This window comes from Mobula hypostoma, chromosome 12 (assembly GCF_963921235.1).
Source record: "Mobula hypostoma chromosome 12, sMobHyp1.1, whole genome shotgun sequence".
Classification (NCBI taxonomy): Eukaryota; Metazoa; Chordata; class Chondrichthyes; order Myliobatiformes; family Myliobatidae; genus Mobula; species Mobula hypostoma.
Genome location: NC_086108.1, coordinates 1,246,615 through 1,261,470, shown reverse-complemented (window position 1 = coordinate 1,261,470; position 14,856 = coordinate 1,246,615).

The window sequence follows — 14,856 nt, the reverse complement described above, 5'->3', positions numbered from 1 at the left end:
CTGTACTGAGGGAGTGGCTCACTGTCGGTGGGACCGTACGGAGGGAGTGTTTCACAGTTGGAGGGACAGTACTAAGGGAGAGTCTCACTCTTGGAGGGACAGTACTGAGGGGATGTCTCACTGTCAGAGGGACATTGCTGAGGGACTGTCACACTGTCAGAGGGACAGTACTGAGGAAGTGTCTCACTGTCAGAAGAGCAGTACTAAGTGAGAGTCACACTCTCTGAGGGACAGTACTGAGGGAGTATCACACTGTCAGAGAGACCACACGGAGGGAGTGCCTCACTGTCAGAGGGACAGTACTGAGGGAGTGTCACACGTCAGGGGTACAGTACTGAGGGAGTGTTTCACAGTCAGAGGGACTGTACTAAGGGAGAGTCACACTCTCAGAGGGACAGTACTGAGGGAATGTCACAGTCAGAGGGACAGTACTGAGGGAGTGTCTCACGGTCAGAGGGACCGTACGGAGGGAGTGTCTCACTGTCAGAGGGACAATACTGACTGAGTGTCTCACAGTCGGAGGGACAGTAGTAAGGGAGTGACTCACTCACGTAGGGACAGTACTGATGGAGTGTCTAACTGTCGGAGGGACAATACTGAGGGAGTGTCACACTGCCAGAAGGACAGTACTGAGGGGGTGTCTCACTGTCAGAGGGACAGGACTGAGGGAGAGTCACACTGTCAGAGGGAAAGTGCGGACGGAGTGTCACACCATCAGAGGGACAGAACTGAGGGAGAGTCACACTGTCAGAGGGACAGGACTGAGGGAGAGTCACACTGTCAGAGGGAAAGTGCGGACGGAGTGTCACACCATCAGAGGGATGGCACTAAGGGAATGTCAAACTGTTAGAGGGACAGTACTGACGGAGTGCGTGACTGTCAGAGAGCAGTACTGAGGGAGTGTCTGACAGTCATATGAACAGTACTGAGGGACTGACACACTTTCAGAGGGACAGTACTTGGGGAATGTTCATTATCAGAGAGACGGTACTGAGAGAGTGCCACACTCTTAGATGGACAGTACTGCGAGAGCGTCTCACTGTCGGAGGGACAGTACTGAGGGAGTGTCTCACTCTCAGAGGGACTGTACTGAGGGAGAGTCACTCTGTCTGAGGGACCATACTGAGTGAGTGTCTCTCTGTCAGAGGGACAGAACTGAGGGAGTGTCTCACTGCAAACAGACAGAACTGAGGTAGTGTCTCACTATCAGAAAGACAGTGGTGAGGGAGTGTCTCACTGTCAGAGGGACAGTACTGAGTGAGTGACACACTGTCAGAGGGACAGTACTGACGGAGTGTTTCACAGTCAGAGGGACAGTACTGGGGGAGTGTCTCACAGTCAGAGGGACAGCAGTGAAGGAGTGTCACACTGTCAGAGGGACCGTACTGAGGGTGTGTCAAACAGTCAGACGGACAGTACTGATGGAGTCACTCACTGTCAGAGGGACAGCACTGAGGGAGTGTCACTCTTTCAGGGGGACAGTACTGAGTGAGTGCACACTGTCAGAGGGTCAGTGCTGAGGGAGTGTCTCACTGTCGGTGGGACAGTACTGAGGGAGTGTCACACTGTCAGAGGGACAGTGCTGAGGGAGTGTCTCACTGTCGGAGGGACAGTACTGAGTGAGTGCACACTGTCAGAGGGACAGTACTGAGGGAGTGTCTCACTGTCAGATGGACAGTACTGAGGGAGTGTCTCACTGTCAAAGGGACCGTACCGAAGGAGTGTCTCACTGTCCAAGCGAGAGTACTAGGGGAGTGTCTTACTGTCAGAGGACAGTACTGAGTATGTGTCACTCTGTCAGAGGGAGAGTACTCAGAGAGTATCTCACTGCAGGGGTACAGTACTGAGGGAGTGTCACTCTTTCAGGGGGACAGTACTGAGTGAGTGCACACTGTCAGAGGGTCAGTGCTGAGGGAGTGTCTCACTGTCGGTGGGACAGTACTGAGGGAGTGTCACACTGTCAGAGGGACAGTGCTGAGGGAGTGTCTCACTGTCGGAGGGACAGTACTGAGTGAGTGCACACTGTCAGAGGGACAGTACTGAGGGAGTGTCTCACTGTCAGATGGACAGTACTGAGGGAGTGTCTCACTGTCAAAGGGACCGTACCGAAGGAGTGTCTCACTGTCCAAGCGAGAGTACTAGGGGAGTGTCTTACTGTCAGAGGACAGTACTGAGTATGTGTCACTCTGTCAGAGGGAGAGTACTCAGAGAGTATCTCACTGCAGAGGTACAGTACTGAGGGAGTGTCTCACAGTCGGAGGGACAGCACTCAGGGAATATCACACTGTCAGAGGGACAGTACTGAGGGCGTGTCACACCATCAGAGAGACGGTACTAAGGGAGTGTCACGCCGTCAGAGGGGCGGTACTGAGAGAATGTCACATTCTCAGAGGGAGGGTACAGGCGGAGAGTTTCACTGTCAGAGGGCCATTACAGAGGGAGTGCCTGACTGTCAGAGGGACAATCCCGAGGGAATGTCAAACTGTCAGAGGGACAGTACTGAGGCAGTGTCTCACTGTCAGAGAAACTGTGCTGAGGGAGTGTCTCACTGTCAGAGGGACAGTACTGAGGGAGTGTCACACTGTCAGAGGGACAGTACTGAGTGAGTGCACACTGTCAGAGTGACAGTACTGAGGGAGTGTCACACTGTCAGAGGGACAGAACTGAGGGAGTGTCACACTGTCAGAGGGACAGTACTGAGTGAGTGCACACTGTCAGAGGGACAGTACTGAGGGAGTGTCACACTGTCAGAGGGACAGTACTGAGGGAGTGTCACACTGTCAGAGGGACAGAACTGAGGGAGTGTCACACTGTCAGAGGGACAGTGCTGAGGGGGTGTCTCACTGTCGGAGGAACAGTACTGAGTGAGTGCACACTGTCAGAGGGACAGGACTGAGGGAGTGTCACACTGTCAGAGGGACAGAACTGAGGGAGTGTTACACTGTCAGAGGGACAGTACTGAGGAAGTGTCACACCGTCAGTGGGTCGGTACTGAGGGAGTGTCACACTGTCAGACGGACAGTTCTTAGGGTGTGTCACACTGTCGAAGGGACAGTACTGAGGGATTGTCAGGCTGTCAGTGGGACAGTACTGAGGGAGTCTCTCACTGTCAAAGGGACCGTACCGATGGAGTGTCTCACTGTCCGATCGAGAGTATTAGGGGGGTGTCATACTGTCAGAGAACAGTACTGCGAATGTGTCACTCTGTCAGAGGGACAGTACTCAGGGAGTATCTCACTGCAGAGGTACAGTACTGAGGGAGTGTCTCACAGTCGGAGGGACAGCACTCAGGGAATATCACACTGTCAGAGGGACGGTACTGACTGAGTGTCACGCTGTCAGTACTGTGGGAGTATCTCACAGTCAGATGAAAAGTACTAAGGAAGTGTCTCACTGTCAGTGGTATACTACTGAGTGAGTGCCTCACCGTCAGAGGGACGGTACTGAGGGAATGTCACACTCTCAGAGGGAGAGTACAAGCGGAGAGTTTCACTGTCAGAGGGACATTACAGAGGGAGTGCCTGACTGTAAGAGGGACATTCTCGAGGGAATGTCAAACTGTCGGAGGGACAGTGCTGAGGGAGTCTCGCACTGTCAGAGGGACAGAACTGAGGGAAGGTCTCACTTTCAGAGGGACTGTACTCTGGGAGGATCTCACTGTCGGAGGGACTGTAGTAAGGCAGTGTTTCACTCTTGCAGGGACAGTACAGAGAGAAAGTAGCACTGTCAGAGAGACAGTACTGAGGGAGTGTCACACCGTCAGAGGGATAGTACTGAGGGAGTGTCTCACAGTCAGAGCTACGGTACAGAGGGAGAGTCTCACTGTCAGAAGGACCGTACCGAGGGAGTGTCTCAAGGTCAGAGCAAGACTACTGGGGAGTGTCTCACTGTCAGAGGTACAGTACTGAGGGAGTATCTCACAGTCGGAGGGACAGCTCTGAGGGAATATCACACTGTCAGAGGGACAGAACTGACCGAGTGACACACTGTCAGAGGGACGGGACTGAGGGAATGTCACACTGTCAGAGGGACAGTACTGACGGTGTGTCACATTGTCAGAGGGACAGCACTGAGGGAAGGTCTCACTGTCAGAAGGACCGTACCGAGGGAGTGTCTCAAGGTCAGAGCTAGACTACTGGGGGAGTGTCTCACTGTCAGAGGTACAGTACTGAGGGAGTATCTCACAGTCGGAGGAACAGCTCTGAGGGAATATCACACTGTCAGAGGGACAGTACTGACCGAGTGACACACTGTCAGAGGGACAGGACTGAGGGAGTGTCTCGCTGTCAGAGGGACAGTACTGAGGGAGTGTCACACTGTCAGGGGTATACTACTGACGGTGTGACTCGCTGTCAGAAGGAGAGTACTGAGGGAGTGTCACACTGTCAGAGGGACAGTACTGACGGATTGTCACACTGTCAGAGGAACAGCACTGAAGGAGGGTCTCACTGTCAGAGGGACTGTACTCTGGGAGTATCTCACTGTCAGATGTACAGTACTGAGGGAGTGTCACACTGTCAGAAGGACAGTGCTGAGGGAGTGTCACACTGTCAGAAGGACAGTGCTGAGGGAGTGTCTCACTGTCAGATGCACAGTACTGAGGGAGTGTCACACTGTCAGAAGGACAGTGCTGAGGGAGTGTCTCACAGTCGGAGGGACAGCACTGAGGGAATATCACACCGTCAGATGGACGGTACTGAGGGAGTGTCTCACTGTCAGAGGGACAGTACTGAGAGAGCGTCTCACTGTCAGATGGATGGTACTGAGGGAGTGTCACACTGTCAGGGAGAGGTACTGAGGGAGTGTCACACTGTCAGAAGGACGGTACTGGGGCAGTGTCACACTGTCAGAGGGACGATACTGATGGAATGTCACATTGTCAGAGGGTTAATACGTAGGGAATATCTCACTGTCCGATGGACAGTACTGAGGGAGTGCCTCACTGTCAGAGGGACAGTACTGAGGGAGTGCCTCACTGTCAGAGGGACAGGACTGAGGGAGTGTCTCACTGTCAGAGGGACAGGACTGAGGTTGTGCCAAACTGTCGATTGGAGAGTATTGAGGGAGTGTCTTACTGTCGGATGGACAGTACTGTGGGACCGTCACACTTTCGGAGGGACAGTACTGGGGGAGTGTCTCACTGTCCGATGGACAGTACTGAGGGAGTATCTCACTGTCAGAGGGACAGAACTGAGGGAGCATTACACTGCGGGAGGGGCAGTACTGAGGGAGTGTCACACTGTCAAATGGACAGTGTGTGTTCGTACATCGTCAACATCGATGAGGACCTCGACACCATTATTGGTGGTGTCGAGACTAGCGCGTGACTTGGATTTAAGTGAGGGAGATTTGGGCAGCATCAGCCTCACTCTCTCTTCCCAATTCCCATCTGGATCCAGTGGCAAGACAGAGTCGAGACGGCGTGAGATGGGACTAGGCGCAGTGGATGACCAGGACGTCTTCTGTATCTTTTCCTGCTCTACACGTTCCTCGACGCTTGTAGAGACCGCTTTCTTGACCGTTGGACCTTCCATTGGTCTCGTCCACTCAATCCACCGGAGTCTGTCTTCACATGCTGGGATAGACAACTCCCTATCTCACTTAAGGTTTGAGACCCGTCGGCTACCCTCACCTGGTTTTGCCGGCTTGTCGAAGCCATTGCCCGTGGTGTGGCCGCTGTCGCATGCAAACAGCTACGGGGAGCCAAAGGTGAGAGCTGAGTGCCAGGTGGGGACCAAAGGTGGACTAAACGCCTTGAAAAGGACAGTACTGGGGGAGAGTCACACTGTTAGAGGGACGGAACTGAGGGAGTACCTCACTGTCAGAGGGACATTACTGAGTGAGTGCACACTGTCAGACAGACAGTACTGAGGGAGTGTCACACTGTCAGACGGACAGTACTGAGGGAGTGTCACACTGTCGGAGGGACAGTACTGAGGGAGTGTCACGCTGTCTGATGGACAGTACTGAGGGAGTGTCTCACTGTCAGAGGGACAGTCCTGAGGGAGTGTCACACTGTCAGAGGGACATTACTAAGGGAGTGTCACACTGTCAGAGGGACAGTACTGAGGGAGTGTCTCACTGTCGGAGGGAGAGTACTGGTGGACAGTCTCACTGTCAGAGGGTCATTACTGAGAGCGTGTCTCTCTGTCAGAGGGACAGTACTGATTGAGTGCAGACTTGTCAGAGGGACAGTACTAAGGGAGTGTCACACTGTCAGCGGGACAGTACTGAGTGAGTGTCAGATGTCAGAGGGACGGTGCTGAGGGAGTGTCACACTGTCAGCGGGACAGTACTGAGTGAGTGTCAGATGTCAGAGGGACGGTGCTGAGGGAGTGTCTCATTGTCAGAGGGACAGTATGTTGGGAGTGTCTCACTGTCAGCGGGACTGTACTGAGGGAGTGAAACACCGTCAGAGGGACAGTACTGAGGGAGTACAACACTGTCAGAGCGGCAGTACTGAGGGAGTGTCACACTGTCAGAGGGACGGTACAGAGGGAGCGTCTCACTGTCGGAAGGACCGTACCGAGGGAGTGTCTCAATGTCAGGAGGAGAGTACTGGGGGAGTGTCACACTGTCAGAGGGACAGTACTGACCGAGTGTCACACTTTCAGAGGGACAGTAGTGAGGGAGTGTCTCACTCTCAGAGGAATGGTACGGAGGGACTGTCACACCGTCAGAGGGACGGTACTGAGGGAGTGTCTCACTGTCAGAGGGACGGTACTGAGGGAATGTTACACTGTCAGAAGGAGAGTACAGGCGGAGAGTCTCACTGTGAGAGGGACATTCCCGAGGGAGTGTCAAACTGTCAGAGGAACAGTACTGAGGGAGTGTCACACTGTCAGAGGGAGAGTACTGGTGGACAGTCTCACTGTCAGAGGGTCATTACTGAGAGCGTGTCTCCTTGTCAGAGGGACAGCACTGAGTGAGTGTCTCACTGTCAGAGGGACAGTACTGAGGGAGTGTCACACTGTCAGAGGGACAGTACGTTGGGAGTGTCACGCTGTCAGAGGGACAGTACTGAGGGAGTGTTTCACTGTCAGAGGTACAGTACTGAGGGAGTGTCACACTGTCAGAGGGACAGTACGTTGGGAGTGTCACGCTGTCGGAGGGACAGTACTGAGGGAATGTCACACTGTCAGAGGCACAGTAAAGAGGGATCGTCTCTCTGTCGGAGGGACCGTACCGAGCGAGTGTCTCACTGTCAGAAGGAGAGTACCGAGGGAGTATCTCACTGTCAGAGGGACAGTACTGAAAGAGTGTCTCACAGTCGGAGGGATTGCACTGAGGGAATTACACACTGTCAGTGGGACCGTACTGAGTGAGTGTCTCACCGTGAGAGGGACAGTACAGAGGGAGTGTCTCACTGTCAGAGGGATCGTACTGAGGGAGTGTCTCAATATCAGTGTGACTGTACTGAGGGAGTGCCTCACTGTCGGAGGGACAGTACTAACGGAGTGTCACACAGTCTGAGGGACAGAACTGAGCGAGCTTCTCACTATCAAAGGGACAGTACTGAAGAAGTGTCACACTGTCAGAGGGAGAGTACTGGTGGACAGTCTCACTGTCAGAGGGTCATTACTGAGAGCGTGTCTCTCTGTCAGAGGGACAGCACTGAGTGAGTGCAGACTGTCAGAGGGACAGTACTAAGGGAGTGTCTCACTGTCAGAGGGACAGTACTGAGGGAGACTCTCATTGTCGGAGGGACAGAACTGAGGAATTTCACACAGTCAGAGGGAAGGTAATGAGGGAGTGTCTCACTGTCAGAGGGACAGTATTCAGGGAGTGTCTCACTGTCAGACGGACAGTACTGAGGGAGTGCCTCACAGTCAGGGAGCCAGTACTGAAGGAGTGTCACACTGTCAGAGGGACCTTACTGAGGGACTGTCACTGTCAGAGGGTCAGTACTGAGGGAGCGTCTCACTGTCAGAGGGACTGTACTGAGAGAATGTCTCACTGTCAGAGGGACCGGACTGAGGGAGTGTCAGACTGTCAGAGGGTCAGTACTGAGGGAGTACCACACTGTCAGAGGGACATTGCTGAGGGAGTGTAACACCGTCAGATGGACTGTACTGAAGTAGTGTCACACTGTCAGAGGGACAGTATTCAGGGAGTGTCTCACTGTCAGACGGACAGTACTGAGGGAGTGCCTCACAGTCAGGGAGCCAGTACTGAAGGAGTGTCACACTGTCAGAGGGACCTTACTGAGGGACTGTCACTGTCAGAGGGTCAGTACTGAGGGAGCGTCTCACTGTCAGAGGGACTGTACTGAGAGAATGTCTCACTGTCAGAGGGACCGGACTGAGGGAGTGTCAGACTGTCAGAGGGTCAGTACTGAGGGAGTACCACACTGTCAGAGGGACATTGCTGAGGGAGTGTAACACCGTCAGATGGACTGTACTGAAGTAGTGTCACACTGTCAGAGGGACAGTAGTGAGGGAGTGTCTCCCTGTCAGAGGGACAGTAGTGAGGGAGTATCTCACTGTCAGAGGGACAGTACTGAGGGAATATTACACTGTCAGAGGGAGAGTACAGGCGGAGAGTCTCACAGTCAGAGGGACATTCCCGAGGGAGTGTCTCACTGTCAGAGGCTCATTACTGAGAGCGTGTCTCCCTGTCAGAGGGACAGTACTGAGTGAGTGCAGACTGTCAGAGGGACAGTACTGAGGGTGTATCCCACTGTTGGAGGGACAGTAGTGAGGGAGTGTCTCACTGTCGGAGGGACAGTACTGAGCGAGTGCCTCACTGTCAGAGGGACTGTACTGAGGGAATGGTTAACTTTCGGAGGGACAGTACTGAGGGATTGTCTCAGCCTCGGATGGACATTACTGACGGACCGTGCCACTGTTGGAGGGAGAGTACTGAGGGAGTGTCACACTGTCAGAGGGACATTACTAAGGGAGTGTCACACTGTGAGAGGGACAATACTGAGGGAGTGTCACACTCTCAGAGGTGTGGTACTTGGGGAGTGTCCCTGTCAGAGGGACTGTATCGAGGGGGTGCCTCGCCGTCAGAGGGACTGTACCGAGGGAGCATCACACTGTCAGTGGGACAGTACAGAGGGAGTTTCTCACTGTCAAAGGGACAGGACTGAGGGAGAGTCACACAGTCAGAGGGACAGTACTGAGGGGCCGTCACACTGTCGGAGGGACAGTACTGAGGGAGAGTCACACAGTCGGAGGGACAGTACTGAGGGAGTGCCTCACAGTCAGGGAGCCAGTACTGAAGGAGTGTCACACTGTCAGAGGGACCTTACTGAGGGACTGTCACTGTCAGAGGGTCAGTACTGAGGGAGCGTCTCACTGTCAGAGGGACTGTACTGAGAGAATGTCTCACTGTCAGAGGGACCGGACTGAGGGAGTGTCAGACTGTCAGAGGGTCAGTACTGAGGGAGTACCACACTGTCAGAGGGACATTGCTGAGGGAGTGTAACACCGTCAGATGGACTGTACTGAAGTAGTGTCACACTGTCAGAGGGACAGTAGTGAGGGAGTGTCTCCCTGTCAGAGGGACAGTAGTGAGGGAGTATCTCACTGTCAGAGGGACAGTACTGAGGGAATATTACACTGTCAGAGGGAGAGTACAGGCGGAGAGTCTCACAGTCAGAGGGACATTCCCGAGGGAGTGTCTCACTGTCAGAGGCTCATTACTGAGAGCGTGTCTCCCTGTCAGAGGGACAGTACTGAGTGAGTGCAGACTATCAGAGGGACAGTACTGAGGGTGTATCCCACTGTTGGAGGGACAGTAGTGAGGGAGTGTCTCACTGTCGGAGGGACAGTACTGAGCGAGTGCCTCACTGTCAGAGGGACTGTACTGAGGGAATGGTTAACTTTCGGAGGGACAATACTGAGGGATTGTCTCAGCCTCGGATGGACAGTACTGACGGACCGTGCCACTGTTGGAGGGAGAGTACTGAGGGAGTGTCACACTGTCAGAGGGACATTACTAAGGGAGTGTCACACTGTGAGAGGGACAATACTGAGGGAGTGTCACACTCTCAGAGGTGCGGTACTGAGGGAGTGTCCCTGTCAGAGGGACTGTATCGAGGGGGTGCCTCGCTGTCAGAGGGACTGTACCGAGGGAGCATCACACTGTCAGTGGGACAGTACAGAGGGAGTTTCTCACTGTCAAAGGGACAGGACTGAGGGAGAGTCACACAGTCAGAGGGACAGTACTGAGGGGCCGTCACACTGTCGGAGGGACAGTACTGAGGGAGAGTCACACAGTCGGAGGGACAGTACTGAGGGAGTGTCACACTGTCAGAGGGACAGTACTGAGGGAGTGTCACACTGTCAGAGGGACAGTACTGAGGGAGTGTCTCACTGTCGGAGGAACAGTACTGAGGGAGTGTCTCACTGTCAGAGGGACAGTACTGAGGGAGTGTCACACTGTCAGAGCAAAAATACTGAGGGAGTGTCTCACTGTCAGAAGCACAGTACTGAGGGAGTGTCACACTGTCAGAGGGACAATACTGAGGGAGTGTCTCACTGTCAGAAGGACAGTACTGAGGGAGTGTCTCGCTGTCAGAGGGACAGTACTGAGGGAGTTTCACACTGCCAGAGGGACAGTACTGAGGGAGTCTCACACTGTCAGAGAGACAGTACTGAGGAAGTGTCTCACTGTCAGAGGGACAGTACTGAGGGAGTCTCACACTGTCAGAGAGACAGTACTGAGGAAGTGTCTCACTGTCAGAAGGACAGTACTGAGGGAGTTTCACACTGTCAGAGGAACAGTCCTGAGGGAGTGTCTCACTTTCAGAGGGACAGAACTGAGGGAGTCTCACACTGTCAGAGGGACAGTACTGAGGGAGTCTCACACTGTCAGAGGGACAGTACTGAGGGAGTTTCACACTGTCAGAGGGACAGTACTGAGGGAGTTTCACACTGTCAGAGGGACAGTACTGAGGGAGTCTCACACTGTCAGAGGGACAGTACTGAGGGAGTTTCACACTGTCAGAGGGACAGTACTGAGGGAGTCTCACACTGTCAGAGGGACAGTACTGAGGAAGTGTCTCACTGTCAGAGGGACAGTACTGAGGAAGTGTCTCACTGTCAGAGGGACAGTACTGAGGGAGTTTCACACTGTCAGAGGGACAGTACTGAGGGAGTTTCACACTGTCAGAGGGACAGAACTGAGGGAGTCTCACACTGTCAGAGGGACAGTACTGAGGGAGTCTCACACTGTCAGAGGGACAGTACTGAGGGAGTTTCACACTGTCAGAGGGACAGTACTGAGGGAGTTTCACACTGTCAGAGGGACAGTACTGAGGGAGTCTCACACTGTCAGAGAGACAGTACTGAGGAAGTGTCTCACTGTCAGAGGGACAGTACTGAGGGAGTCTCACACTGTCAGAGAGACAGTACTGAGGAAGTGTCTCACTGTCAGAAGGACAGTACTGAGGGAGTTTCACACTGTCAGAGGAACAGTCCTGAGGGAGTGTCTCACTTTCAGAGGGACAGAACTGAGGGAGTCTCACACTGTCAGAGGGACAGTACTGAGGGAGTCTCACACTGTCAGAGGGACAGTACTGAGGGAGTTTCACACTGTCAGAGGGACAGTACTGAGGGAGTTTCACACTGTCAGAGGGACAGTACTGAGGGAGTCTCACACTGTCAGAGGGACAGTACTGAGGGAGTTTCACACTGTCAGAGGGACAGTACTGAGGGAGTCTCACACTGTCAGAGGGACAGTACTGAGGAAGTGTCTCACTGTCAGAGGGACAGTACTGAGGAAGTGTCTCACTGTCAGAGGGACAGTACTGAGGGAGTTTCACACTGTCAGAGGGACAGTACTGAGGGAGTTTCACACTGTCAGAGGGACAGAACTGAGGGAGTCTCACACTGTCAGAGGGACAGTACTGAGGGAGTCTCACACTGTCAGAGGGACAGTACTGAGGGAGTTTCACACTGTCAGAGGGACAGTACTGAGGGAGTTTCACACTGTCAGAGGGACAGTACTGAGGGAGTCTCACACTGTCAGAGGGACAGTACTGACGGAGTGTCGCACTGTCTGAGGGACAGTTGAGTGAGTGTCTCACTGTCAGATAGGAAGTCCACTCTTTCCCAGGTGAAATCCTATGAATAGAGTTTGAAATGTTCTAACAATACTCCACAATCCTGGCAGCTAATGTTATCTCTGCAAAACATCACAAACAACCTAAGATCTGATCAACATCACCTGCGACATTGGACTGACCGTTGACTCTCCAGCAGAATCAGTATCCAATTTAATACTATCAGCATATGTTGTGAAATTTGTTAACTTAGCAGCAGCAGTACAATGGAATACATAATAAATATGGGAAATAAATTAATGAATAATTTGTAATGTGTTTGTGTATATATGTACATATATTAAATAACTGAGTTAAGAAAAGTTGTGCAAAAACAGACATTTTGAAAAAGTGATGTTGTGTTCACGTGTTCAATGTCCATTCAGAAATCGGATGCCGGAGGGGAAGAAGCTGTTCCTGAATCATTGAGTGTGTGCCTTCAGGCTCCTGTACCTCCTCCCTGATAGTCGTAATGAGAAGAGTGTAGGTCCTAGGTGAAGGATGTCTTTAGCGATGTACATTGGCTTACTGAGACGAGGCTCCATGTAGATGTCATTGATACTACAGCAGCTCGTACCTTTGATGAATCCTGTAAGTTTATTTTGCTTCTTTAAATCCTGTGCAACTGCCCCCTCCCCAGACCAGATGGTGATGCAGCGAGTCAAAGTGCTCTCCTCAGTGCATCTGTAGAAGTTTCCGAGCATTTTATGCATCATACCAGATCTCCTCAAACTCCTGGTGAAATACAGCTGCTCTCTTGTCTTCTTTCCACTTGCACCAATATGTTGGGAGCAGGTCAGACCCTCAGAGATGTTGGCACTTAGGAACCTGAAGTTGCTTGCTCTCTCTACTTCTGATCCCTCTATGTGGATTGGTACATGATCCCTCATCCTACCCTTCCAAAAGTCCACAATCAGCTCTTTGGTCTCACTGACATTGAGTGCAAGGTTGCTGTGACAGCACTGTGGCACTTGGTATATCTCTCTGCTATACACCCTCTCATCTTCACCTGAGATTCTACCAACAATGGTCGTATCATCAGCAAGTTTATAGATGGCATTTGGACTGTGCCTAGCCATGCAGTGATGAGTCTAGAGAGAGTAGAACAGCGGGCAAGGCACAGACCCCTGAGATGAGCTCGTTTTGATTGTTAGTGAGGGAGAGATATTACTTCCAGTCTGCACAGATTGCTGCAATCGCTACTCTGTAAATATATATACTATGACCCATGGTGTGTTCCGGAATATTCTGAAAGGGATGTGAATGATGCTACAGAAATGTACACCATTTCTTTAACAGTGAATAAAAAACAGCATTCTCTAATGTCCAACAATTTCTTCCACTCCCCCTTCTTTCTTTTTCCGTTCCCCTCTCTTCTCTTCGCCTTCCCTCCACCTCCCACTGCTTTCCCTCCTCCTACTCTTTCTCCCATGGCCCACTCTCCTCTCCTATCCATTCCTTCTTCTTCAGCCCTTGATCTCCTCCACTTATTCCTTCCTCCTTCGTCCTTCATCCCCTTCCTCCCCACTCAACTTCCCTCTTCAGCTGGTTTCACCTATCACCTGCCAGCTTGAACTCTTTCCCTCAGTCCTCCTTATTCCGGCTTCTAAACCAAAGTTAACAAACTTCACCTCACATGCCGGTGATTATAAACCTGATCCTGGTTCATTCCCAGTCCTGATGAAGGGTCTTGACCTGAAACCATGACTGTTTACTCTCCTCCATAGATGCTGCCTGACCTGCTGAGTTCCTCCAGTGTTGCTCGGGATTACAGCACACTAACATTCTTTGACTTTGTAATAGTGTGGTGGTGGTGGTAATGGGGACAAGCTCCCACTACTGAATTAAGTGTTGCCAATCGCATGCACCTCTGACAACCAAGTCCAGTTCCTGGCCTTCACGTGAGACTTAGCCACCAAGCCCAACAGAACTGTTTCCACTGACAGGGGAAGGGTAAAAAGGCATTTTACTGGCAGCATAAAACCAGTTGCTTCAGGCAGATGGGGCTTGTCTGCCACTTTTGGTAGCTCATCCAGGAGAAGGAAAGCTCTGATCTCAGACCTCCGTTGTTTTGCTGCTGTACCCACTCATGGGGAAAGGCTTTGGGACTAATCCGACTAGATGGGCTGAAGGGCTGTAGTGGTCTATGACTCTGTTTCTACCACTAGAGCCCTCCCAACCATTGACCTCATTGACATGAAACGCTCTTGTAAAAAAGCTGCATCCATCGTCAGAGATCCCCACCACCCAGACCGTGCTCTCTTCTCCCTGCTGCCGTCAGCCGGGATTTACGAAGGGGAAATCGTGCTTGACTGATCTTCTGGAAATTTTTGAGGATGTAAATATGAAAATAGACAAGGGAGAGCCAGTGGATGTAGTGTACCTGGACTTTCAGAAACCCTTTGATAAAGTCCCACATAGGAGATTAGTGGGCAAAATTAGGGCACACAGTATTGGGGGCAGAGTACTGACATGGATTGAAAATTGGCTGGTTGACAGAAAACAAAGAGTAGCGATTAACGGGTCCCTTTCAGAATGGCAGGTGGTAACCAGTGGGGTACCGCAGGGTTCAGTGCTGGGACCGCAGCTGTTTACAATATATATTAATGATTTCAATGAGGGAATTAAAAGTAACATTAGCAAATTTGCTGATGACAAAAAGCTGGGTGGCAGGGTGAAATGGGAGGAGGATGTTATGAGAATGCAGGTGACTTGGACAGGCTGAGTGAGTGGGCAGATGCAGTTTAATGTGGATAAATGTGAGGTTATCCACTTTGGTGGTAAGAACGGGAAGGCAGATTATT